The following is a 26,209-nucleotide window of genomic DNA, read 5'->3' as shown; positions in this document are numbered from 1 at the left end:
ATCTACCAGTGTGCTTTCTGACTCTATGAATTTGATTATTCTAGGTACCTCGTATAAGTGGAATCAAACAGTAATTGTCTGCACCTAATGTATATTGGAATGCATTTTTAAGGTTAAAAATGGTACAGATGAACCTATTTGCAAAGCAGAAATAGAGACACTGACGTAAAGAACAAACGTATGGACACCAAGGGAGGAGGGGGGATGTGGGATGGATTGGGAGATTGGGATTGATGTATATACACTACTATGTATGAAGTAGGTGGCTGGTGAGTGCCTACTGTATTAGCACAGGGGGAAAAAAAAGAAGGTACAATCTGTTTGCAAGCAGCTCATTTTTAACATGATCAATAGACTTGAGTTCTACCACTACCATCTTGTCCTCACTAAAGTTGCTTCCAGTTTCTCCCATCTCAATAACTGATCCCCCATTTGTTAAACCCAGAATCTAGTAGATGTCCTTGATTGCCTTTTATGTTTACTGCCCTAATCCAGTCCATCAGCGAATCCCTTTTCTCTATCTCCAAAGCATGCAACACAGTCATTCACTTTCTATGGTCTCAATTCTTACCAGGCTAGTCATTTGTTTCTTTTTAATATCCATATGGAAGGGCATTTTTGTTTTCTTACTTTGCTACTAAGTTCAAGTTTTGCATAGGAATGCTGTATATATATAAAATGCTGCATATATATATGTGCATATATATACATGCACATATATATTTCAGATATTCTTTGGGACTTGTTAAAATTTTCTTTAAGCCTACCAGTTATCCGATCAATTTCATAACTAATTCACATGCAACTGAAAATAAGGTATATTATTCAATACAGAAATTCCATACTAATTATTAAGCTTTTTTAGATCTTCTATATCCTTATGAATTTTTCATCTTTGATTTATCTATTTCTGTGAGAGGACTGAGGAAGTCTTCTATTTTCAGAGTGTGTTTGTTCAATTTTTCTTTTCCCTGTAGTTTCTGCTTTATGAAAATTGATGCTGTTACTGAATGCATAGATATTAACAATTATTATATCTTCGTTTACAATTTACAAATTGTAGTTTTTAGTAGTATAACGTGTTTCTCTTTGTCTCATTTAATACTCTTTGATCTGAATTCTACTTCGTCTGATAATAAGATTAAGTCCTCTATTTTCTTTTTCTTTGAATGTCCCTGGTAAATTTTTGAGCACCCTTTTGTTTTTAACCTTTCTGAATAATTTATTTTGGATGCATTTCAGGAATAAAGCATAACGCTGGATTTTGCTTTGTTTGAAAATCTCGTTCTTTAGAAGGGGAGATAATACCATGTATATTTATTGATACATTAAAATCCTTCACTGTATGTCTGCTTTACTTCCTCTTTGGTGAGGAGTCCTTCCATATTCTTAACTGTGTGAATGTAGCCTTTATAATTAAAGGAGAATTTTGCTGATTATAAAATCCTATTTCATATTTCCTTTCCCTGAATACCTTAAAAATGTTGTTCCATTGTTTTCTAACATATAAAAAGGGACTGTCAGAATAACATCCTAATCTAATTTTCTTTCCCTCATAAGTAATGTGGCTCTTTGCCTGGAATCTCAGATTCCTTTTTAAAAGTCCTTTAGTTTTACTACAATATGTCTCTCTCTTGAATGTTCTGGGTTGTGTTTCCAAGGTACATGATGATGTGCCCTTTGAATATGAAAATTCAAGGCTTCTTTTATTTTAGGAAAGGTTCTTGAATTATGTTTCTTTAATATTTATTCTGTTCCACAGCTTCTTCAGTGTCTTCAATTATATGAATATTTTATTTCCTTTCCTTGACTTTCATATCTATCACTTTCCCTCAAATGTATTCTATTCCTTTTAAAAAAAATTCCCTTTGATTTTTTCACTTTTCTTCTTTACATCCCATATCTCCCTTATTATATTTTCCATGGTGTCTATTCCTTCCTGTGTACCTTCTCATTAGGTCTTCATTTTCAGAATTTTTCTTTTAAAGTCCTTTCCTATGTTATGGCAGTTCTCATTTCATATCTTCTTGTTGTCTAACCATATCATTTCTAAATTCATCTACTTCTGATTTGTGCCAATTTTAAATCTCCAATCATTTTTTAAAGTTTCTTTCAACTTGGTTTGAAATATGGTTACAGTTTTGTCTGCTTTGCAGGCACATTTTTGGTACATTCTCACTGTCTATCAGAATGTTATTCAGTATATTTTCATCTATTTTTCTTTTTATAACTCTGAATGGGGTTATGTCATATTCCTTCTTTGTTTCCATGTTTAAATGAGGTAGTTTTTCCTGTGATGGGAAAGGGATGGGTCAGGGTGATTTCCCAGCTTCATGATCCAAGAGCTTCCCTACTGTACCAAGAAGGACCAGCGCATGGTCTCAGTGTATCAGTGGCTTCCTCTCTCAGAGCTTGCTCTGTTTCAGGGAGGTTTTCTGCCTCCATCCTTGTGTTTACCAGGGACCCAAAGGCCTCACCTTCTGAGACAGTGCTCTCACTTTAGGATACATTTCCTGCCCAATATTTCCTGGGATCTGCTTCCTCTGGGCTCCTTTTTCCCTTAACCCCACATTTGTTGTATTTTGCTCAATTTTTATCCCCTTTCTATCACTAGTCACTCAAGGTGAGGCTTAGTCCTTTGGAGGGAAAATGTTTGCTGAATAATTTTGAGAGTGGGCTTTGACTGATTTGTCTATATCACTGTGTAGCTTGAGCCCTTTCCCTACCTCGGAGCTCATGAAGGCATTCCCAAATATTGCCCATTATTTTACTGAAGATACAGTCTGCGGGAGTTTTTCCTTTGCTATCCTAGATGTTCCATTTGGGTGCAGATGGTTTGCAATGACATAAAACTACATCTTTATCATAATTCCACTGCTCCAGTGTCATTTCAAGACATAAAGCATGCCCTATCAACTTCCAGCTTAAAACACTCAAAAGTTTCCCACAAGACTCAAAACAGAACCGAAATTCTTTATTCCAGTCTACAGTTTCTCACAAGATCAGGTTCCTACTAACCTCTCTGACCTCATTTCTAATCACTCTCCCCTTGCTCCTTACACCCCAGAGACACTAGCCTTCCTTCTGCATCTCAGACACACAAGCTCATTCCCCAAGAGGGTCAGTGCCTGGAATAACTCAGAAAGATCTGCCCTGTCCTCCAACCTAAAGCAGTCACCCAACTACTCTCTTATCATGTTGTCTTAATAATCTTCCCACCACTTACCATGGTCTGGTGCCATTCCTGTTTACATATCCATTTATGTTCTGTCTCCTCTCCATTAGACTGTAGTCTCTGTGAGAGCAGAACTGCTGTCTACTTGTTTATTGCTCTACTCTTAGTGCCAAGAACAGTCCCTGGCACACTGACAGTCACTAAATATTTATTTAGTGAAATACGGAAGAATGGGAGGAAGAGAAGGATACAAAGGCAGAGTTATGAAAAGAATATTTTGCTTTGGACACAGAAAAATGTGAATTTACATTGTACTTTAATTGCCGATTAGCTTTATGACTTTATGAATCTCTCAAAGGCTCAGATCCCTAAAATCTGAAACAAGGAGGAAATATCATCTTTCTCACACTACTTGGGGGGAATATTAAATGCAATAACATATGCAAAAGCATTTAGCAAAGAAGTTGACATAGAGAGGTTTCATTTCTTCCCTTTTCCCACTCTCACCCTCACCTTCCTTCTTTCCCCAATCTCTCCTCCTCTAACTTATACTTATGCCAAGTTAACTAAGATGCACGTCTTTATGACCATTCTCAAACATGGACTTTTTTCTTCAAGAAGGTATCAGACTAAAACTTTGGGTACAAAGAATTCCTTGTGCTTGATCAAGTGCGTATGATTCTCTTAAGACTCTGCAGTTGGGTGATGATCCTTATATCTGTATACGACAATGTCTCTGCTTTCTTTGGTTTATAGCTACACCGGGATAGATTTGTTCTGGTTGTCATTTCAATTCTGGATAATTCCACTAGTATATGAAAAGGTTCATTCTGACTCATTGCTCTCCTACAGACAAGTACAGGAAAAAAGAAACAGAAGAGGGAAAAGTCTTCCTTCTGAATCTCTTGAACCATTCTTCCTTTCACCTAAAAGTCATTGCATAACAGTTCAATTAATAGCAAAATCCTCCAAACATATGAACATTCAGATATTCTTTGATTTTAAAATTCCTAGGTAGAGGAGACTTTCCCTTTATTGTTATTAGTTCTGTTTTTTATTAAATTCTAGTTTTATTGCATTGTGAACAGAGTGTTGCTTACACTATTCATACTTTCTGGGAGATACTGACATTTTCTTTGTTTTTCAATATATGATCAATTTTTGTGAATGTGCCATGGACAGTTGAGAAGAATATGTAGTCTCTATCATTGTGGTACAGGGTTTGATATATACCCACACGATCTACTCAGTTAAGTTGTTTAGATCTTCTATCTCATTAGTTATTTTTGTCTTCTTGATCTGACTTATACTGAAAGATGTATATTAAAGTCTCCTATTATAGGTGTATCTCTAACTATGTCTCTTTGCACTTTCTGTAGTTCTGTTTCATAAAGATGATTGATCTCTTATTTATGCATAAATATTCATGTGTTATATCTTCATTATGGACTATAGCCTTTAGCATTAAAAAGTATCTATCTTTGTCACGTCATAGCTTTTGGGCTTGAATTATTTGTCTGATATTAACATAGCTACCCTGCTCTCTTTCTATTTCCATTTGCCTGGTATAAGTGTGTCCATTCCATTATTTTTAGCTTTTCTGAATCATTTTAAGTGTGTTTCTCGAATATAGCACAGAGTTGGGTTACATTCTGTGAACTAAATTGAAAACCTTATTTGTTTAGTACATAAGTTTTTTTTTTAATGACCAATATGTTTTATCTCAACTCTATCAAAATATTTTATGATTCTGTGTATTTTGGTTTATTTGTTATGCTTCTTTCTCTATGAGATGTGTATTTCTTTGCATATGTATACTATATATATATATTTACTTTTAAATAAATAACATATAGTATATATTCATGTGTATGTATGTATTGATACACATTTCCTATTTTTGGTATTTAGGAAAATTTATATTTTTGTTCTAGTAATTACCTTTGCATCTATACCTTTTTAAAAGTCCTTAATCCCGTTTTTCTTATTTGACTTTTTCCTATTTGATATATCAGGGATTTTTGTTTTTGTTTTTGCTTTTTTTGTATCAGTTAATGTTACCTCTTAGCAAATAACAATGAGCTGTATCTATTTTCCTCTTTCCCTCTCCAATATCCTCCCCAAATTTGCATTACTTCTACTTTGTCACAATATACAACGTTTATATATTATTCTTCCATCCTCATCTCCACCTTTCCTTTATTCTTATATGTACATGTATCTATTTTATAATGCTCACTTCAGTTCTTTTGCTGAATTTTCTCCAGTCATCCCTCTATTGAATAAAACTCATCCCTAGTAGATTCCTCAGGAAGGCCTGAAGGGCTCATTGTTCCCCAAATTCTTGTATGTTAAAAACTGTTTACATATTTGTTGATATTTGAAGAATAGCTTGGCTGGCTATCGAATCTTTACTTCACATTTTCAATCACTGAGTTTTCTAAAAGTGCTGCTCCATTGTGGCCTTGCTTGAATGTTAACTTTGAAAGGAATTGTATCTAATTCCTTTGCCTTTGTAAATATTTTATCTTTTTGCCTGGAGACCACAAGGAATTTATCTCTGAAATCTAATAGTTTTACTAGGATATGCCTCAGAATTAATCATTCTGGTTTAATCTTCCCAGGTACACAGGGAGCCATTTCAATGTGCAGATTCAGATGTTTTTCTATTTCTAGAGAGGCTTTGTGAATTACAATTTTAATTATTTTAACTCTCTTCCATTATTTTTCTTCTTTATGTATTCCAATAATGTGGATATTATTGCTTCTCTGCCAGCCTTTCTATTATTTTTCTCTTTGACTTTTATTTTTTACTTCATTCTTCATGTCATTTTTAATTTCTTGCTTGTTTTATCACCTTCCTTCAATGCCTCTTATTAAATTTTCACTGTAGTCTATTCTACCTTGGGCTCTTGCAATTTATTCATTTATAAGAAAATTTTGTCTTTTTCTTCCACTTCTTTCCTGAGTTCAATCACCCCTTATATTTTTTTTCCCCTATTTTTGTCTATTCTGGTTTAAGTTCAGAATTTTGAATTCAAGGTGATTTTTTTCATTTCCTCCAAAGCTTGAGTATGTTTAATTCTATTTGGACTAAAATTTAAAATTACATTCTGCTCCATGGTTGGTTTTTTTTTTTTTTTTTTGGCGGGGGGCGGGGTTTCCTTACTTGACCGGTGTCTAAATACTGGTCTTTTCCTCAGTGGTACAGCAGTGGGAAAAGACAATATTTAGGTCCTTCCAGGTATGGCAGCATGAGGTGGACTGAAGCGGATGGAGGCTCCGGGGACCCTGCATGGACACTCCCAATCTTGCGACCCCGGGATAGCAAGGGAGGCGGTTCCTGCCAGGGCGTGTATCCCCAGCGTGTGGCCGTATGCCCCACCCAGCCCTGCGCAAGTCGCCCCACCTCCCCAGCAGGAACTGCCCGGCCGTGACACCGCGAGGCGAAGGTGAGGGTGGGGACATGGACCCCAGAGGCAGCCGACCATGGAGGGGCCTGGCGGAACACAGGGAGGGGAAGAAAGGCAACCCAGAGGCAGTCCCACCGCCATGGGTCCCAGCCACGCGGGGCAGGACCCTCCCGCTTCCCAGCATCCGGGGATATGCGCACAAACCGCCCATGCGTGGCACGAGGGAGCTCCGGAACGGACCGTTCACTGCAGCCATGGCGGGAACTGTGTAAGTAAGGCTGCGTTTTATATTTCCACACAGTTGAACCCGATGACAGTTAATTAAATGGTGGATAAGGCAAATCCAGAGGGCAAAGCTCCTGTGGTTCGGGTCCCTAGCTGCCCGTGAGAATGACTGGAAACTTTTCCTGACCCGCCCTGCGCATACGTGACAATGAAAAGTGCCAGACCTAGCCCGGGAAAATGCCTGGCAGATTTCTTTTCCTCCCACTTCCAGCAGAATAAGGCATGAAATTAAGAGTGGAAAGTAAGAGTGAGATAGGGACGGACGAAGAAAGCGCGCGCGAGAGAGAAATGGCGGGAAGTCACGCAGCGCCTCTCAAGCGCAAGGGAGGCGAGAGGCTGAGGCTTACCGAATTCTCCTGGATGGCTCCAACAAGGATGGTATCCAGGGCAGGTTCTTGTGGCAGAGAGAATTCAGAGACAGACAGGGAGGTCAAGAAAGCAAAGTGAGGATTTATTTAAGCGATAGTACGCCCCCGGGGGAGAGGAGGCAGTCTCAGGTGAGTAGCTGCACTGAGTTTCTTTGGCAAGCTGGTTATGTGGGTTGTAGAAATGAAGGGGTGGAATATTCATTTGGGAGGGAGGGGTTTGGGGGGTCTTTTTCCCTGATTTTCATCCCAGCTCCACCTTCCTGAGGGGAGGAAGGACTTTGGTCCTCATTTAGCCTCGATCGGAAGTGTCATGGCCTGGGTGCATGATGGGAACTTCTTATCTGCAAGGCTAATTTTATTGTAATGAGGGCCTAGTGTGCAAAAGGTTACATTCAGATGCTGGAGATTCCCGCCTTTTCCCACCTTTCTTTGTCTGCCTCTAGGACACTTATCACCCAAAGTGTGTGGTTTCCTGTCAGTCTGGAGGTTCCTGGTTTTCTTTGTCTGCCCAAGGACCCCCCACGCCCCCCCCCCTGCGTTGTTTGCAAGATGCATGGTCCCGCCATTTGGACCTTGCCCTCCTTTCTTTGCTCGTATCTAGCTAACTGCCTGCTTTAGCAGTCGTATGCGAAGTATCTGCCCCTTTAAATTAGATGTGGCGCCTGCCCTTTAAGTCACCTATACTTAAAAATCTCTGCCCTGTAGTCCATGCCTCAAAATATTTGTAGTATTTTTAGATTTAGGGATGATTTAATCTTTCTAGTGACTGACCCAAATAACTCCCAGGCCTTTTTGCTAGTCCTCTTCTTCTTTCTTGCCCACATTTTTCTGGGTCTGCGGTTGTTCTCCACACAGTTTTCCAATGGGACAAGGGAGGGGTGGGAGCATGAGGGATTATACTGAGGAATTTGTTGACTTTTCTCTTTCTATTCATGGTTACTTTGCAGTTTTGGCATTCTCTGTCTTTAGTTAATGCTGAGGGTATGGCTGCATGTAGAAATTCCATAGTTATGAAGTTATTTTGTATCATTTGGGGAGGAAATTTGCTGAGGCTGATTACTACACAGCTTACATTGTCTTTAGCCGGAAGTTTAAAAATGTGTTGTGATGAACAGAATTTGCTAAATTTAATGTGATACAATTTATCAATTATTTCCTTTATGATAAGTGCTTATTGTTTTTGTGTATGAAACTTGTACATGCTAAGGTCATGAGGATATTCTCTTATGTTTTATGTTTATTCATTGAACATTTTTTACCTCTCACATTCAAAATGACAATTTACCTAAAATAGATTTTCTTCTATTGTGTGAGCAAGGAGATCTATACTCCTTTTCCTCTTTCCTCCTGCCCCGTTCAGTCTCCTTATTCTTCTTTTTCAAGTGACTGTCCAAATAACTTGGCACAATTTATTGAAAGGTTAATCCTTTTCCTCACTCCACTGAAATATCACTTTGGCAAATATCAAGTGGCCATATGTGTTTTTATTTGTATACATTCTCTTTTCTGTTCCATTGGTCTATTTGTCTTTGTGCATCACCCTAAGAAAGCAGTACTCACCGATATATTATATCCCACTAATTCTTTATTTTGGGGGGTGGTGGCTGGGGAAAAGGATGGCAAGAGAAAGCCAACCCCAAATTGCTGGTATGGATTTCTCATTCATTTTTTAAAAACTTCCTGTTTGGAAATAATTTTAAAATCACAGAAAATTTGTAATAGTAAAAATATTAAAATAGTACAAAACAACTGTACACCTTTTACTCTTAAATACCTCAGGGTGCATGTATTAAGACTAGGGATATGCTCTTACATTAATAACCAGAACACAGTTACAACTTAAGTAAATTTACCATAATGTTCTTTATTTAATTTACAATTTGTATTGCAATAATATCAATTGATCTGATATTCTTCATATCATTTCCCTCCTTCAGTACAGTATCCAGTCTAGGGGCAGGCTTTGCTTTTAATTATGTGTCTTCTGGCCTCCTCTACTCTGGACCAATACAGCCTTTCCTTGTCTTTTAAGACAACCACAGTTTAAAGTGTACAGTCTCCCTCCTTTTTCAAATAAGACTTTCCACATCTTTGGTTTGTCTGGTGTTTCTCATCATTATACTCAGGTTACATATTCTTGGCCACAATACCACCTAAGTGTTATTTCCTTATTGGGATATCACATCCTTATTGGGGTATCTACAGAAAATTTTTTACTTCAATTTTTAGAAGTTATTTATAAACTAGGGACAATATGCTTTTATCTATGATAGAAGCTGCAAATGTTTTATCCCAGTTTGTCATTTGTTTCTTTGCGTTTGCTTGTAATGTTTTTGCCTTGCAAACCCTTTTGGTTTTTATGTAGTCAAACTTAAACAGTCTTTTCTTCATGCATCTGCATTTTTCGTTATAATTAGAGAGGAAATCATTTGTATTTTCTTCTAGTATTCATAGTTTGTGGCTTTTTTTTTTTTTTTGGCCTTAATTTGGATCTCTGATCCATTTGGAGTTTGTATGTATGTATAGCAAATGAACCTAATTCTATCTTTTTCCAAATGGTTACTCATTTATCCAACATTTATTTTTTTAAAAATTATCAAAGTTGAAGTTATTTGGGGTATTACCTTTATCATATACTAGATTTTTCTATGTAGTTGGATGTATTTTTGAATAGTTTGCTCCAGGGGTCAGGGAATTCTTTTCTGTAAAAGGTCAGGTTATGAATATTTTTGGGCCTGTGAAACCTGTGGTCTCTGTCACAACTACTTATGAATGGGCATGTCTCTGTTCCAATAAAATTTTATTTACAGAGAGGTGGTGAACTGTATTTGGCCTGTGAGCCGTAGTTTGGAATCCTCTGGTCTATTCTATTGCTTTATTTTGTCTGTACATTCATGAGCCAGTACCACACTGTGTTAATTATAGAGGCTTTGTAGTTTATTTTAATATCTGGTAGGGCTAGTCTCCACTCAAAGCTCAATCTCTTCCTGAGTTTATTTTTCTGTGTGAAATTTAGCATCAACTTGTTAGGTTAAAAAGAAAACTCATCAGAAATTGTATTAGGATTACATTAAATTTAAAACCAGTTCAGTTTTAATTCTGTGTCTTGTTTGTCCCCTTTGCTTTATCTCAGTTGCTTTTGGTACTTAGGAAAATATGTATTTTTATTGTAAAGGTTCCTATTTTATGAATACTATTTGTACTGCCCTTAATCTCCTTTTTGCTTTCTTATCCTTCTAGTCTCTGATACTCAGTTTTAAATAGAATCTGTTGACTCTGTCCATGACCTATACATCAGTCAATGATGTTATTCTATTTTCCTAATTGTCTGTCCCTTCTCCTCCCATTTTAAAAGTTGCATTCTCCCTACTTCATCACAATTCATAATGTTTACATATTATTTTTCAACGTATGTTCCCATCTTGTTTTAGTCCTAGCTGTACAATTAAAAATATATTAAATCCTTATTGTATATCCTTTTAATGAATTTTTTTCCAGTCATCTTTGAATGAAGATCGTGCTTTAATGAGTTTCTCAGGGAGCGTACATGTACATGGTATTCCCTCAGTGAATGAAAGAAATAATGAAAAATATTTTACTTTTTCAATTCCCATGATGCAGCTTTTTTTCCATTCCAAGGTAGAGAAAATGGTGAATTATTCTAAACAGTAATAGAAATAATAACACATTTTGAGAGCCTTTGCTGCACTTAGATCAGCTTCCTCAATTACCCAATCCTGCATATCTTATGGAGCTGGAACCTTCCCATCATCCATTTTAAAATCTTCACTGAAGAGAGGATACTGGACAGAAAGGAATGATCCTAAGTATTAAACACTATCCAAAATAAAAGTAGGAATAGGAAAAAAAAAATCAGACCACAAACATGCAAAACTACTACCAAAAAGTCAGAAAGTAGAAGTTTCTGCTGATGCAAAGGCTCTTCACAAAATCATACATTTTCACTGTTTTTTTTCTAATAATTATCTTCATTCCATAGCTTTTTACTAACAGTCACATCAGAAGGCTTGACAATTCGGGTGTGTTTGAATATGCCTTATAAATAATAAATAGCATCTCCAGAATCTCTGTCCAGTTCTATTAATAAAACATACGACTGGTTTTCAGGAAGCAGCAAATTCTATGACAGCTTCCACACACTGTCTTCTCAAATTTTAATTTTCCCAGATCTGAGTCACTGTTCTTTCTCTGTAATTTTGTTGAGCAGGGAGTTGTAGCCAAACCTTCCATTCTGTTGAAGATATCTTCAGAAGTATTTTGCCTTTTTTGAGGATAAGACACTATTTCTGTGGACTGTCAGAAACTGTTATGTTCTAATGGAAGATTGAGGCTTCCTTCCAGCCAGATTCTACCCACTAGAGAACCAGTAAACCAGAGCAGCCAAATGCCTATCAAAGCATCATTATTCATGAAGACCCAATAACTCCCAAAGCATAGAGTTCCATGGGTAACGTTCAAATGGAGAGCACCCAGGAACATAAAGAATAGTTTCTACAATCTCCTCCTAAATTTAGACCAAATATAGAACTTGGCACAAACTTGCAAAGAGACTTGGGTCTGAACGGACTCAGAACTCACTTATTCAGTTACTTATGCGGAGGACCACAGTCTGTCCTAAAATGTCGGGCACCAGCAGATGGAGAGGGACAAAGAAAGATAGCTCGCTGTTGTCTTTTCCATGTCATGAGACAGACCTCACGTAAACATGGCCAAATGGACATCAGACTCTCATTAATGTCACCCATCTGAAAAGTCATTCCTACTCTGCAGTAAAGTAAATAAGCAGTAGCTCACAATTTTAGAAACATGACTTTAACATTCTCTATGTTTTGAAGGCAGAGAGAAATCCCTCTTATAAAGAAACATGAAAAAGAAGGGACAAGTATTTCCTATAAATACATTCTTACTAGTTGCTGTCATGAGTACAGACATGAACAGAGTGCTCAGAACTACACATGTGAATTGGTTCTGAAATAAATTGACTGCAGAGTGGTATCACAGCAAACTCCAAGCCACCAGCAAAGAACATTTTTTGAAGTCACATATTTAATCCTGCCCTTGAAAATTCATGGGCTACTTGAGAAACGGAAAAAATGCTACTTCCTTTAGATGATCCAAACCACTTATTTATTTTCCTAAACTGTGACTCTGGAGAGAGTAGGGGTAGGTAGTCTTGCATCTCTCATAGCCTGGCTTGAAATGCAACCATGTCAAGATCCATCTTCAGCAGATGGAACTGAGCTTTTTAAATATTTGAATATTAAAGACTGCATTGCCCCAGATTAGGAGCAATGGATATGTTGCTGACATATTGACTTCCAATTCTATTGAAGCCACCTTCCCAAGGAGAAGTTTAAAGGGCACTGTTGGAGTGTTGGGGAGCAGTTGTTCTGATTAGCCTGTGTTTGCTCACGTGATGGCCTTTCCCATAGGCCAGATTGGCTGGAGGAGTGGAGCAAGGACCCTCAGGGTCTGAGATAGAGCTAGACTGCTGCAGGCTGTGTGCTGGATTCCTTCCCCCCCCCCAATCAATGAATTGTCATGGCAACCAGATTTGGAAGAATCTGAAATAGAGGCCAGAAGGCTAAAACGTGCCTAACCAGGAATAAAATCTGTCCACAAGACCAGGGTGATTCCAGAGACAATAGCCTGAGGGCTCAAATGAAATCTGATTTACATCTGAGTGAACTTCCATCCTTATTTTATCCCTACTATTTTACACTGTCCCCAGACTTCCTTTAGTAACATCAAGTCTCTGATAGGCTAAGAAAATTGGTCTCGGTTCCTGGTTGCTAACCTTTGTCCTGGGGGCGCATAGTTCTTACTTGCTCAGTTGAAAAGTACCTGAGTCCCTTAGCAAGCAAGTTACCTACGTTGAAATTCAGAACCAGATGGACCTGGCTGGCCTCTTTAAGACTTTCAAACATCTCTGCTCAGAGCATCTCAGGTACTTGTACAGAAATAAAAAGGTAGAGGAATTGATTCAGAAGTACGAGCTTTTAAGCTGCATGTATACCAAAGCATTTCAGAATGAGAAATGTAGGCGGTGACTATATTAACTTATTTGATCAAAAAATGTTTTATGAAAAATAAAGAACTCACTACTAATAATAAGACCAATAATGGTAAGACTCTTCCCTTATTTCTGCTTGCTAACTGATTGGTTAATTAGCAGATATGGCCATCTGCTGTGGGGTAAATCTCTTTTTGCTCTGAATGCCATGCATTTATATTTCTGCATTTCCACAATTTTGTCTTTGAGATGGAAACTTTATGGACACCCAAGAGATGATACTACAGGACAAGCATCAGCAATAAGTCTAGAATTTAATCACTAAATAAATATTTGCTGATCACGTACAATGTGTAAGAGTGACCTTATTTAGGTAACTGGGGATAGATTGATGAGTAAGATTAATCCTTTGCTATAAGGGATATGGCTGGCTATCTCTTACCATCTAAATTTCCCCAAAAGTTCTGTCATACTTTTGACTCAACAATTCTGCAAAAGTAGCGTAAGGGCAACTCTCTTCTCCGCCATTGCAACATTTACCCCAGAAATTAGAAAATGAGAAACAATGAGACTCAAATCTGAAGACTACATTCCTTATGCTCAGTTGATATAATGAAAGGATCTGCTCCTTCTTTTTTTCTTATTTTCCATCTTCAAAATGAATGTCCTGTGACATTTTAAGCCTTCAATTAGAATTAAAGTTCTTTGGAGTAAATAAAAGAGAATTCTGAATAACCAAATAAGAAAAAAAGAATCTATTTTTTTCCTTCAAATTGCCTGTCAGAGTCTCCACCCCAAAGTCGTGGTCAGTGTAAGTTGGAAGGACTGTTGCGTGCAATGAGCTTTAGTTCTCAAACTGAGCAACCTAACAAAAGGAAGGAAATTAACCAGGGCCTGGAAAAGTTGACTTAGGAAACTGAGCTGGGTCTCTAAACTGATTCTCCTGTCCTTGTATATGATTTAACTGTGGGGAGAAACAGTGGGATTATTTACCTTTCTACGAAGTTATCTTAAGAGTTTGTTTTGGCAAAAGATTTCCAAGCATTAGGAAATTGCAAAACTTTATATTAACATGTTGAAAGGAAAAATCTGCCAAGTCTCAAACATATGCATCTGAAAGTACCTGGGCTATGACCCTGAGCCCTGTGGACCTTCATGCAACTTACCTTTGGGACCTGTGCATGTGATTCTATGGTGTGAACTAGAGCAGTGCACACCCATCCCAAAGGAGACAGAATCCTCTCCTTGACCAACTTGAACGATGCCCTTCAGAATGCTGTCTTATTTGAGCAAACTTCATTTGTTTATCCTGTATCTAGCCTTTCCTCTTTTAGTCACAGCGACTCCCCGAACTTACTTTTTTTTAGTCACAGAGACTCCCCGAACTCACCATCTCCCCATTTCTGGGTATTATGGGCTGAATTGTGCTCCTTCCCCCAAAATTTGTATGCTGAAGTCCTAACCCCCAGTACCTAAGAATGTGACCATAGTTGGATATAAGATCTTTAAAGAGGTAATTAAGTTAAAATGAGGCAAAGACAAGAAGGTCATGAGAAGATACTCGGAGAAGATGACCATATACAAGCCAAGGAGGGAGGAAGAAACCAACTCTGCCAACACCTTGATTTCGAATTTCTAGCCTCCAGATCTGTGAGAAAATCATATTCTGTTGTTTAAGCCACCCAGTCTGTGGTACTTTGTAATGGTGGCCCTAGCAAACTAATATAGCAAGAAAGCAATAAACTCAATTTTTTTTTTGTTTTGTATTTTTCATCTCTGTGATTCTTCATGTTTTTATTAATAAATGCTGTGTTATCAGATAGTATTAATATATATGACTGGCATTTATAAAGCATTTAGTAGAATTTTGAATAAATTTAAAACATAATTATTCAATTATGTACTGACAACTATTATTTAGAAACTGACAGACTAACCTTCTAAATATAGGGAGAAGACTGAGATAAGTAACAGTAAAAGTCATAGTCCTAAAAGTCAGACAAGTAACTGTTTTAGTACTGTTGAGAATAAACATTGAAATAAGATTTCCCTTGTTATATTATTCTTTATTTTAGATTATAGCCTAACAAAACAATATTTTTAACATATGTATTGCTTTTCTGATTGCACTTAGAAACATGTGGGTATAGGGTGAATGTGAAAATTTTTGAGAGAGGAGAGAAAGGACCTGAAATCCAAAATTATACCTTCTCAGAAACAAAATATGTAATTTCACAAAAACATACAAAGCAGAAGTTTTTAACCTTGGCTGAACATTTGGGTGAGCTTTGATGGTTCTGTGAGAAAAATGTGTGTGTATGTACATGTATATATTTTGAGGAAAGGATCTAATCTTTTTTCGATCTCTCAAATAAGAGCCACTTCCCAAGAAGATGAAGAACCATATACCTAAAGCATAACTCCATTTTTTAAAAAAAGTTCCCCACGTTTTATCAAGGTTCAGTGACACCTTAGAATTAGAAAATCTGGTATTTACCAAATTCCATGTTGTGCAAATATTCATTAAATATCACATCTATAGATTTCGATCAGAGAGTACTGTTTTTGTCGGAGATGCAGGATGTATGTCTCTGCACATGTATTTGCAGGATAAAGGATCATCATTTGCAGGGATAACTGAGGTATAACTTCAGGCATCTATCAGACAGCAGAACCATACAACTTTAAAACCATAAAGCCCTGAGATATCATCTCATCTTATTATTACATTTTCCAAGGGAGAAAAGGGGGGTTAAGAAAATGGAAGTGTTTAGGGTGACATGGCTGGAGAGATCACTCAATGGTAAAAGCTGAGAGATTTTCCTCTAAGATCAGGAACAAGACAAAGATGCTGACTCTCACCACTTTCGGTCAACATGGTATTGGAAATCTTTGCCACAGAATTCAGAAAGTAAAAAGAAATAAAAGGCATCCAGAATGGAGCTAAAAACTGTTTGCAGATGACATGACAGTATACATAGAAAACCCTAAATATGCCACCAAAAATCTATTAGAACTAATAAATGAATTCAGTAAAGTTGTCCATATACATGAAGAAGAATGAGATCTTGCGATTTCATTTGTGAAAATCATTTGTGACAATATGGATAGACTTGCAATCTAAAAAACAAAACAAGACAAATGAACAAACATAAAACAGAAACAGACTCATAGATACAGAGAATAAACTTGTGATTGCCAGAGTGAAGGTGGATAGGGAGATGGGCAAAATAGGTGAAAGGGATTAAGAAGTACAAACTTCCAGTTATAAAATAAATGTCATGGGGATATAATGTACAGATAGGGGATATAGTCAATAATATTGTAAAAAGTTTGTATGGTGACAAATGGTAACTAGACTTAACAGGTGATCATTTCATAATGTATAAAAATATTGAATGTGGTATACCTGAAACTAATATAATATTGTAAGTCAATATAAATCAATATTACTTGTAATATTGTAAGTAATATTGACTTACAATATTATGTTGTCATTATATGTAGTCAGATACTACATATATAGGCATACATGTCTATATAGCACTGTAATGGTAATAGGGGTATATATATATTTCAAAATTTTGAATAAATATAAAAAAATATTTTAAACATAAATATATATTTCAACAACTGTAGAAGGATATTATTTCATTAAGTTGAGGGGGAAATAATGTTAATTAAGCTCCTCTTCCCACACCAGGATAATGTCTTTTCCCCAACTCATCATGGAAATTCTGGCCATAATTTTACCAAAAGCTCCAAACTCTAACTTACACTTACTATATATAATATACTGAGGAAGGTATCATGCCTATTACTGATATATAGAAAAGTATCAACTTCTTATATATTTATTTTATAATCTGCCAAGCTATAGCATTTTCTTATACACTATAATATTTTTTGTTTTCTTTTGTTTTCCTTAGGTTTTCCAGTAGACCATTAAATTATCAGCAAAATTAAAATGAAGAGAAAATACATTGACGCTTGAACAATGTGGGGATTAAGGGCACCAACCCTCTGAGCAGTCGAAAATCTGTGTATAATTTATAGTTGGCTCTCCATATACATACTTCCTCCATATATGTGGCTCCTCCAGATCTACAGTTCTACATCCATGGATTCAACCAACTGCAGACCAGGTAATACTGTAATATTTACTACTGAAAAAAATCCACATGTAAGTAGACCAGAGCAGCTCAAACCTGTGTTGTTACAGGGTCAACTGTAAACAAAACAAACAAACAAAAAACTCCCGAAGTTAAATTTACTTTATTTTCAGCTCTTTTTTCACTTATTTCTTGTCTGATTGCGTTGGCAGTGCTGGTAGAATAGCATTAAATGACTGAAATAATAATGGCATCTTTTTTAAAAAAATAAATTTATGTATTTATTTATGTATTTATTTATTTATCTTTGGCTGCATTGGGTCTTCGTTGCTGAGCGCGGGCTTTCTCTAGTTGCTGTGAGCAGGGGCTACTCTTCGTTGTGGTGCGTGGGCTTCTCACTGTGGTGGCTTCTCTTGTTGCGGAGCACGGGCTCTAGGCGCGCGGGCTTCAGTAGTTGTGGCTCGCAGGCCCTAGAGCGCAGGCTCAGTAGTTGTGGCGCACGGGCTTAGTTGCTCCGTGGGATGTGGGATCTTCCCGGACCAGGGCTCGTGCACCTGTGTCCCCTGCATTGGCAGGCGGGTTCTTAACCACTGTGCCACCAGGGAAGTCCCAGGCATCTTGTTTTATTCTTGTCCTTAATGGGAAACCACTTGGACAGCAAAAAAAAAAAAAAAAAAAGGATCATTTTCAGTATCCACTCTGATCTACTACTTTGGCTACTTGTAGCTCTTGCTTGAAAGTAGTTATGAGGTCTCTGTAAGAAAGCATGCTGAGTTGGATTATCAGTCTCTGCCTCGGACTTGGGAGAAATGATGGAGATATGCTTTCTACTATTTGCTTTGAAAAGAAACATTTTTTAATATATTAAGAGAGTATTCTTAGATTTGTATTTTATTAAGGATTTTAAAAATTAGAGTGGTTGTTGAATTTTATATGGTCTTTTTTGGGATCTATTGAGTTGATTGATGATTCAATTTTTCACCTTTGATGTGCTAATGGCATTAACTAGGGTAATGAATTTTCTAAGGTTTTAATCATGTTTGCATAACTGAATAAACCCTGAATTAGTCATTGATTTTTTCCTTTTAATATACAGCTGAATTTTATTCCAAAATTTGACATCTATGTTCATCAGTGAGATGGATCTTCTTCTTCATTAGATTTGTCAGGTTTGGGGATCAGAGTTATGATACATATATATGCACAATGAAGCTATATTTTTCTATATTGTTCCTATTGTCTGGGACAATTTAATATCATGGGGATGATACATCCCTTAATTTGAAAGTCCATCTGCAAAATGGTCTATCATCTTTTTGGAAATAGTTCATAAACAACTCTTTAAATACCTTTACTAGCTTATTGATTAAGTTTTCTGCTGCTTCTTGAGTCAATTCTAGCCATTTATATTCTCCCCATATTTATCAATATCAGTTCATCTAGATTTCCAAAAAAATTTAGTAGAATTGGTACATGAAATTTTAATCCCTTACAAATCTTGGGTTCATCTAATTTCTCATTCTCAAGGTGACTACTTTTATTTTCTTTGAATTGTTTTGACAAAGTTTTCTAAAAACAAAATTGATGAATTCAGTCCCAGAGAGGTCATTTGATTATGGCAGGAATGTTGATAGCATATATAATTTGACAGATATTAGGCTGATGTATTTATATTTTAATAATTTTCAGGGAAAAACAGAATAAAAGAGGGGACTGAAAGTTATACTAAGGCTATGGACAAATGTTATATGTCAGGAAAAATTTGAGATGTAAAAAAGTAGCATTTGTTGGATATTTTATCATGTACTGGAAACTTCTGATGCACTTTTACTCATAAGTATTTAATAATTATTATCTTTTACCCACCATAGTACCTTGCTCATAGTAAACATATGATACACATTTTAAAAATTCATAAATAATTTAAAAAGGATGTAATAGCCCTGCTAAACATTTTAAATACTCAATGCTTCTCTCTCATGAAGCAAGCATGAATTCATCTACCAGTCAAAACATGAGTCTTTTCTTCCCCTAGGGTAAATCTTAATTATTCCAAAATATACAACTCAAAAATTTTTGTTGATGAAAAGAACGCAGGATGAATGACTGCAAAAATGTCTATTATAATCTTTAACAAGGTTTGCTATAGAAGCGAATATGGTAAAATAGGTCTCATAACATCAATAGCACTTCACATGTACATAGACAGAAGTCTCTTCACCTACCAGAGAAAAACAGATCATGTTGGATTTACCCTGAGTAGGGCTATTCACACATAATGGGGAGGTCATTCAGTGATGCCAGACTGTTCCTCTCACGGCCAGTGTTTTTACTTTAATTCAGCATAGCTGCAAAGTGCGTCATAGCACAGAATGACTGAGTTCTAACTCTTCTAGTAACTACTTATAATCATGAATAAGTCTTTTTTCCCCTCTCTTTAGCACTCAGCTTTATTATTATAAATTTTAGGGGCTATACGACTTTTGTCTATAATTTCTGTTCTATTTCTAACACAAAATGAGTTCTTAAATAAAAAAATCACATTGCATTTCAGCAATAATACAGTGAAAGTTCTCTGCCAGGCAAATTCTTCATGAAACATTCTCCAGGTCCTTAGTCAGAAATAATCTTTACATCTTCTACCTCCTCATAATAATTATAATCCAGCAATATTGAAGAGGTGGTGGACAGTTTGGAGCTTAATTTCAAGGAGGAAACACTCAAAAGATATTTATTGGTTAAACTCGTCTCTAATCTGAAACATCTTTCTTAATCTCCTCCTTATTAATGCTTCTCTTACCATTATAAAACCCCACAACTCACAGTAAGCAATAGGGACCTTTATTAAGAGGCTCAAGGGGAATTAAAAACAAAACAAAACAGAACAAAACAAAACAAACAAAAAACCTTAACTCGGCAATCTATCAATAATTAAATAATTTCACCTGCTTTCTTATTGGCCTTCAGGACTTTATGACATCTGACACTTATCCTAGAGACCTTGAAATGTTTCTGGGTAAATATGAATATCCTAAGCAACTTAGCACATATGCATGCATGTACATACACACACACACACACAAAACACAGTTTAGTTCAGTTTGTGTCCTGCCTCTACATATCATGTATGCACATAAAGCATACAACAAAATTACATCACCCCTGCATAACAAATCTAGACTTAGTAACAGATGAACTCTTACTTTTTACCATATGCCAAGGGAGAAAGAGAAAAAGATCACAGACCACATGGGTTTGAAATATCCACAGATCCAAATTTCCTTGTGACTAAAGGTAGGTGGTGGCTGGTAGAGCTCAAGCCACTTCCATCTGAGGGCCTCTTTTAATCTCTAGCAAATCTGAGTTGGGTCTTAGTTGAAAAATGTGGTGTGTCTACATTTCCCCAACAAAGCAAAACCAAAAACTTACTATTATTACATTATTTTGGATACTGAATTCATAGCACAAAATTTTCATAAATGCCTATACAGCACATGACTTATTCTCACATCTGATTTTTGATCCTAATAACGTCTGGCACCTAACAGGTCATCAAATAATGTTACTTAACTGGAGGAATGAATAACCATTAACTCCTGACCTTCATTTTTTTTTTCATTGTTTTTTAAATAATTTAGATGATATTTTCCCCTGTCATTTACAAGTTTCCTCTCAAGCAACTTAGTAACTTATTGTTTATTATTTTAGGCAATAAGTTTTTCAGAAGGTGGAAATTCTTGTGGCAAATCAGTTTTTAATAGAAGATATCATTTGTAAAACAAACAATTTATAATTTGTTCTACAATTTTGTATTTTCACATCTTTGGATTACTTAACATGAGAGTATAGTACATTGTTGAAATTACTTGTTACATAAACAGTTTTGTGGTACTCCTTTGTCATACCATCAGGTCTCTAATTTATATGTTGAGTGCAATACATTCTAGTAAATTAAGTAGTTGGGAATGGAGTCACATGTATTACCTTGCCACTATAATTAATAAAAAAAAAATTGTCAGCTTCCTGAAATGTCAAATAATGCCATTTAAATTCCAGGGTGCAATTTTCATCTTATCTATAGAAGTATCTTGAGACAGTAATTAGGTGGGACTAAAGTCACAATCATTATTTCCTGTAAGTAATGAATAGTATATAATAAATTTCACCCTTCCAAGATGCCAGAACATTTATTTTTACTTTGATCAGTGCAGAGTGCAATAAGAAAATCTGTGAAAATTATTCCATTGACTATGATTCCAAGTCAAATTATCAAGGCATTTAGAAGGAAAACACTAGGGGTATAAAGGGCTAGATAGTTGTTTATAAAGCACAGAAGGGCAGCATGACCTCAGCAAGTACACTGAAATGTTTTAAATCCGGCATTTTGCACTTGGAACTCAAATTCAACCAACAATAGCATGAGCATTCAGGAAAGATGAACATCTCGTGTTTACAGGGTCCTGTGCTAGGTACTGGGCATACCACGTGAGTGAGAGGGCCATGGTGCTTGTTCTCATGGAGGAAGCCCAAAGATAAGTAAACAAATAAGCAAAATAATCTCAACTCGTGATAAAGACTACAAAGAAATTAAACTGGGGGGGAGGGTAGATATAATGGCCTACTTAGATACCACAGTGGTGGGGAAGACTTTCTGAGAAGGTGACATTTGTCCTGAAGGAGAAGGGGAGTTTTGAGCCCCGGTGTTCATTCCTCGGCATTTGATTCAATGATCTGAGGATCTCATTCGTCACTGATATCACAGATGATATGATTAACATGAGTATGGTAAAGATTACATCTTGAATGTGTAACGACTCCAAAACAAGTACAAAAGTTATTAGAAAGTGCACTCAGATAAAATAAAGTACAGGATGTATGTCAACTGGTGGCATTAACTGTAGATAAAGAAATCCAAGATGTTAGAAAATGTTGTTTGCCAGCACAGTCGTATCAAAGAGGAAGATGCCAGAGTAAATTGTTAGCCTTCCACTCTTCTCTCTTAGTTATTCAGCAAGGCCACACAGCATGACTCATTCCAATTAAAATTGAGGTACCTAGTTAAAAGTTTGCAGTGGGCTTTTGCTGTTTTCCACAATCCTGCCTCTTCCCATTTTTATTTTGGTAATTGCACTCTGTTTTCCTCTTAGGGAAACTTCTTTTCCCTGTATTTGCAATATTAGTATAATAAATCACCATGCCCTACTTGACCTTCCCAAGCCAGGCTAACGCTCTCATGCAAGGACTTTGAATCTTGGGCTGAGTGATCAAGGATATAAAAGTATCATTGGAGTTCATTTCAGCGGCAGCACTGTGATATAATTGTCAATAATTTCTGGTGTGCATAGCTAGAGAGTTGCTCAGGTTTCCATCTTGTTTTTGAGCCTGATCCTCTGTCCAGGCTTTCTGTCAGTTCTATTAGCCATGCAAGATTCAAGGGATGCTATAATATTATTCCAAAATGAAGTATAATATCACAACATCAGACAAATCCAAGAATGTCCTGCATCAAATAGGTAGTCATTATTTTAGAGTCCCTGTCATTTAAAAATAACTTGAGGACACGGGGAAGGGGAATGGTAAGCTGGGACAAAGTGAGAGTGGCATGGACATATATACACTACCAAATGTAAAACCGATAGCTAGTGGGAAGCAGCCGCATAGCACAGGGAGATCAGCTCGGTGCTTTGTGACCACCTAGAGGGGTGGGTTAGGGAGGGTGGGAGGGAGGGAGACGCAAGAGGGAAGAGATATGGGGATATATGTATATGTATAGCTGATTCACTTTGTTATAAAGCAGAAACTAACACACCATTGTAAAGCAATTATACTCCAATAAAGATGTTAAAAAAAAGAATTAAAAAAAAATTTAACTAAAGAAAAAAACCTCCTTAGGAATATCATAATAATTCTGCATTTAAACAATGATTTAAGAAAATAAAGAGGGAATTTTCTGTAATTATTATTAAAAGATGTAATAACAAGAATTAAGCATTGACATGCATATCAACTTGAGACAAAGACATAATGAGACACAGAAGAGGAATAAAGAAAGAAGGTCTTAAACAAATCCTCAGAAACATGCTTTAACTCAGAGGAGCAGGGGCTGGAGGAAAGTGGCAGACATGAGCTGTTAGGAAACACACCACTGACGCCTTCTTACCTCTGAAAACTAGTAGTGATTATCTTCAGTGACCAATCAAAGAAGGAGTGGTCTCAGGGATGACTCCTGTCCTAGGCAGTTATGCCGCCAGGGAATCAGACCAGAGAGGACTTGATCTCAATGTGGGGAGAGATGCCTGCCAAGAAGACTTGGCAGCATAGAAATAAAGCCTCCTAAAGTAAGTGCCAGGAGCCCAACATCCACATGCAGTAAGTGAATCTGTTGGTTGGAGGTAGTAAAGAGCAGAATGGATATTATTAGGGATCATATAAATGAAGGAGAAGACAGACAGAACTAGCTCTCCCACGGCAGGGAGAAAGGACAAAGAGGCTTAAATGAGAATTGATGACAAACACTAAACATTCATTCACAAAAAACAACCAGCAGAAAACAGAAGAAACAGGAATCAAAAACAAACACATAAAGATCCTTAGCATATATGCACCTAACAACCGAGTGTCAAAATACACGAGGCAAAAGCTGATAGAAATGCAAGAAGAAATAGGTGAATCCATAGTTGAAGATCTCAACACCCTTCTTTCAAAAATAGACAGTTCCAGCAAGCAGAAAATCAGTAAATTCAACAACACCATCAGTCAACTGGATATAATTGACATCTATAGACTACTTAATCCATCGGTAGCAGAATACACATTCTTCTCAAGCTCACATTGATCATTCACCAAGATTGGGCCATAACACACAGCTTAATGCATTTTTTAAAATAGAAATGATATAATGTCTGCTCTCAGACCACAGTGGACTTAAAATAGAAATCAGAAACAGAAAGATAGCTGGAAAATCCCCAAATACTTGGCTGTTAAACAACACATGTATAAATAACACATTATTCAAAGAAGAAATCTCAAGAGAAATTTTAAAATATTTTGAACTATTCATGAATATTTAAAATATCATGAAAATGAAAAAACAGCTTATCAAAATTTGTGAGATGCAGCAAAAGTCCTTAGAGGGAAATGAGGAAAATTTATAGCATTGAATGCATATATTAGAAAAGAAGAAAGATCTAAAATCAATCATCTAAGTTTCAACCTTAGAAAACTAGAAAAAGAAGAGCAAATTAATACCAAAACAAGCAGAAAAGAAGAAATAATAAAAATTGGAGCAGCAATCAATGAAAATAAAAATAGGAAATCAATATAGAAAATCAATGAAACCAAAAGTTGACTCTTTGAAAAGATCAATAAAATTGATAAGACTCTAGCCAGGCTAACTAAGAGAAAAGAGATAGGATTCAAATGACTAAAACCAGAAATGAAGGAATGGACATCACTATATAATCCCATGGACATTATAAGGATAATCAAGGAATATTATGAACAACTCTATGCCCACAAATTTGATAATCTAGATGAAATGGACAAAATCCTTGAAAGACATAATCTGATAAAACTCACACAAGAAGAAATAAGCAATCTGATTAGACCTATATCTACTAAAGAAGTTGAATTAATGATTATTAATCTTCCAAAACAGAAAGTGCCACTGGTAGGTTCTACCAAAAATTTAAGAAAGAAGTTATATCAATTATTTCAGAAGATAGAAGCAGAGGGAATACTTCCTAACTCAGTCTTTGAAGCCAGCGTCACACTAATACCAAAACCAGACAAAGACATTAAAAGAAAAGGAAACTACATATCAATACCTCTCATGAACATAGATGCAAAAATCCTCAAAAAATGTTATCAAATCAAATTCAACGATGTTAAAAAATTATACACCACAAGCAAATGGGATTTATTCCAAGTATGCAAAGCTGATTTAATATTTTAAAAATCAATTATTATAATCCATCACATCAAGAAGAAAAATCACATGATCACATCAATAGATGTAGAAAAAGTGTTTGACAAAATTCAACACCAATTCATGATAAAAATTCTCATGATAAAACTAGGAATAGTGGGCTTCCCTGGTGGTGCAGTGGTTGAGAATCCACCTGCCAATGCAGGGGACACGGGTTCGAGCCCTGGTCTGGGAAGATCCCACATGCCGCGGAGCAACTGGACCCGTGAGCCACAACTACTGAGCCTGTGCGTCTGGAGCCTATGCTCTGAAACAAGAGAGGCCGCGATAGTGAGAGGCCCACGCACCGCGATGAAGAGTGGCCCCCGCTTGTCGCAACTAGAGAAAGCCCTCACACAGAAACAAAGACCCAACACAGCCAAAAATAAATAAATTAATAAATTAATAAATTTTAAAAAGAAAAGATGACTACTATCTTAAAAAAAAAAACTAGGAATAGAGGGGACTTCCTGAAATTAATAAATAATATCTACAAACATCTACAGCTAACATCATACATCATGGTGAGAAATTTGGAGCTTTCCTGCTAAGATCAGGAACAAAGCAAGGATGTCTCCTCTCTCCACTCCTTTTCAAAATTGTACTGGGATTGCTAACTAATGCAATGAGACCAGAAAAGGAAATAAAAGGCATACATACTGGGAAGGAAGAAATAAAACTGTCTTTGTTCACAGAGAACATGATTGTCTATATAGAAAATCCTAAAGAATTGCCAAATTAAAAAGAAAGAAAGAAAGAAAAAAACCTCCTGGAACTAATAAACAATTATAACAGACAGCAGGATGAAAGGTTAATATACAGTCAATTGCATCCCTATATAGCAGCAAAGAACAAG

At 36.3% G+C, this 26,209-nt stretch overlaps 1 long non-coding RNA gene across 1 annotated transcript; it reads left to right on the top strand.

Moving 5' to 3' along the window:
* On the top strand, window positions 1-26,118 carry LOC309632227. Its single transcript, XR_014246798.1, has 2 exons — window positions 1-6,856; window positions 17,205-26,118. It is a non-coding gene; the product is annotated as an uncharacterized lncRNA (long non-coding RNA).
* The last annotated feature ends 91 nt before the right edge of the window (window positions 26,119-26,209 follow it).

The sequence above is a fragment of the Balaenoptera borealis genome (assembly GCF_965194805.1).
Source record: "Balaenoptera borealis genome assembly, chromosome: 7".
Lineage (NCBI taxonomy): Eukaryota > Metazoa > Chordata > Mammalia > Artiodactyla > Balaenopteridae > Balaenoptera > Balaenoptera borealis.
The sequence above is the reverse complement of the archived record's forward strand: the minus strand, read 5'-3'. Positions and strand labels throughout refer to the sequence as shown.